We start from the raw sequence: 3,321 nt of genomic DNA on the forward strand, positions 1-3,321 counted from the left end.
ATGGAGGGAGCTCTGGTGGCATAGTGCCTAAGGCATTTGATTGCTAACCAGAAGGCTAGCAGTTCAAACCCACCAGCCACTCCTTGGAAGGAAGGCTGGGCAATCTACTTCCCTAGTGATACTGCCTCAGAAACCCAAGGAGGGGTCACTATGAGTCGGATCCGACTCAACGGCAGTGAGGTTTCTTTTTTTTTTTTTGGTGAACTATAATCTATAATGGGGCTGATTATCGGACCCCATGGCAGTAGGTGCCTATAGTGGACACCCCCTCTCCCCCCGTCAAAGCAGTGATCAGAACAGTCTGACTAGTAAGGACTTATGGTGTTGGCTACTTAGGCCTGATGTCCCTAGGAGTGCAATACATGGAAAATCTACTCAATATTTACTTGATGTATACAGGCAGAAAAACTCTAGATCAAGTGAACAGCAGTCTAACTTGAATCACTACAATAAAGAGTCATGGTTCCTTAATCAATTCATAGACTTGAGCCAGTTTACAGACCTGCAAACCCTTGAATGAGGGCAGGCCGGGTCCCCTTAAGGAAGGACCCCACTACACTGCCAAAAATTTATATTAAATTTTTCTAAATCTTTCTCCCAGCCTTCCCCAAAGGGATCTACAGCCTTTTACAAGAGTGGCTATTCCCTGGGAAAAGGAAATAATTAGACTTTCCAGGTATTACTGGATCCTGGCTCTGAACTGACACAAATTCTAGGAGACTCAAATCCTTTGGCCCATAAGTCAGAGTGCGGGCATATGGAGGTCAAGTTACTGATGGAGTCTTAGCTCAGGTCCTTCTCCTTATGGGTCCAGTGGATCCCTGAAACCATCCTGTATTGACTTCCCCAGTTCCAAAATGCATAACTGGAACAGATATACTCAACAACTGGCAAAAAACCCACATTGGATCCCTGGCATGTGGAGTTAGTGCTATATGGTAGGAAAAGCCAAGTGTAAGCCATTAGAACAGCCCTTATCTAGGAAAATAGTAAACTAAAAGCAATATGGCATTCCTGGAGAGATTGCAGAGATTAGTGCCACTATCAAGGATCTGAAAGATGGAGGGGTGGTGATTCCCCACCACATCCCCATTTAACTTGTCTATTTGGCCTGTACAAAAAAATAGATCTTGGAGAATGACAGTAGATTATTATAAACTTCATTAGACGGTGACTGCAATTGCAGCTGCTGTTCCAGATGTGGTTTCACTGCTCTGAGCAAATTAATGCATCTCCTAGTACCTGGAAGGCAGCTATTGATCTAGCCAATTCCTTTTTCTCAATTTCAATCTCGGAGGATCATCAGAAACAGTTTGCCCTCAGCTGACAAGACCAACAATTTATTTTCACCATGTTACTTCAGCGAATATCAACTCTTTAGCACTATGTCAAAATTTAGTCCCCAGGGACCCTGATCTCCTTTCCCTTCCATAAGATGTCACACTGGTCCATTATATTGATATTATGCTGATCGGACCTAGTAAGGAAGAAGTCTCAATGATTTTAGACTTACTGGTGAGACATTTGCATACTAGAGGGTAGAAAATTAACCCAACAAAAATTCAAGGGCCTTCCACCTCAGAAATTTCTAGGGGTCCAGTGGTGTGAAGCATGTCAAAATATTCCTATTAAAGTGAAAGGTAAGTTATTGCATCTGGCCCCTCCCACAACTAAAAAGGGGTGCAGTGCCTGGTTGGCCTCTTTGGATTTTGGAGGCAACACATCCCTCATTTAAGTGTGCTTCACTGATCTATTTATCAAGTGACTTGAAAAGCTGCTAGTTTTGAGTGGGGACCAGAACAAGAGGAGGATCTGCAACAGATTCAGGCTGATGCAATGGTGCTTGAAGTGTCAGTGGCAGATAAAGATGCTATTTGGGAGTCTTTGGCAGGCCCCCACAGGTGAATCACAGTGTAGACGCTTAGGATTTTGGAGCAAAGCTCCACCGTCCTCTGCAGACAATTACTCTGTTTTTGAGAACAGCTTTCACCTTGTTTAGGGCCTTAATAGAGACTGAACATCTAATGATGGGCAGCACTCCATCATTAAGTGGAAGTGGTATATAAAAGATGAGGCTACAGCAGGACCTGAAAACACAAGTTAAGTTGCACAAAAAAGTGGCCCAAAAGCCTATAATCTCCACTCCTATCTCATTACCTTCCCTCTTCCAGTCTGCACCTATGGCCTCATGGGAAGTTCCTTATGATCAACTGACTCAGAAAGAGAAAACTCGTGCCTGGATTACAGACGGTTCTGCACAATATGCAGGCACCACTAGGAAGTGGATGACAGCAGCAGCACTATAATCTCTTTCTGGGAGAGTGGTAAAAGGAAATCTTCCCAATGGGCAAAACGTCAAGCAATGCATCTGGTTGTTCAATTTCTTGGAACAATTCACTAGAAGTCTGACTGTATACTGATTCATGGGCTGTGGTCAATGGTTTGGCTATATGGTTAAGGGCTTGGAAGGAACATGATTGGAAAATTGGTGACAAAGACGTATGGGTAAGAGACATGTGGATAGACCTCTCTGAATGGGCCAAAGAAGTGAAAATATTTGTATCTCATGTGAATGCTCACCAAAGGGTGACCTCAGCAGAGGAGGATTTTAACAATCGTGTGCACAGGATGACATGTTCTGTGGAAACCAGTCATCCTTTTTCCCCAGCTACATCCTTTTTCCCCAGCTACTCCAGCGGGCTTATGAATGAAGTGACCGTGGTGGCAGGGATGGAGGTTATGCATGGGCTACGCAACATAAGACTTCCACTCACCAGGCCAACCTGCCTACAGCCATTGCTGAGTGCCCAATATGCCAGCACCAGAGATCAACATTGAGTCCATGATATGGAACCATTCTTGGGGCAACTGTCCAGAATCCTGGTGGCAGGTTGATTACATTAACCACTTCCACCATGGAAAAGGCAGGATTTTGTTCTTACTGGAATAGACACTTACTCTGGATACAGATTTGCCTTCCTTGCATACAATGCTTCTGGCAAACTACCATCCATGGATTTACAGAATGCCTATCCACTGTCATGGTATCCCACACAGCATCACCTCAGATCAAGGGACTCACTTCACAGCTGATGAAGCATGGCAATGGGCCATGCTCATGGGATTCATTGCTGTTGTTGTTGTTAAGTGCCGTCGAGTCATTTCTGACTCATAGCGACCCCATGCACAGCAGAACGAAACACTGCCCAATCCCGCGCCAGCCCCACAATCTCTGCTATACTTGAGCCCATCATTGCAGCCACCGTGTCAATCCATCTCGTTGAAGGCCTCCCCCTCTTTTGTTGACCCTCCACCCTACCA

This window comes from Orycteropus afer, unplaced genomic scaffold, assembly GCF_000298275.1.
Source record: "Orycteropus afer afer isolate SDZICR_OR568_19922 unplaced genomic scaffold, OryAfe1.0 scaffold00703, whole genome shotgun sequence".
Taxonomy (NCBI): domain Eukaryota; kingdom Metazoa; phylum Chordata; class Mammalia; order Tubulidentata; family Orycteropodidae; genus Orycteropus; species Orycteropus afer.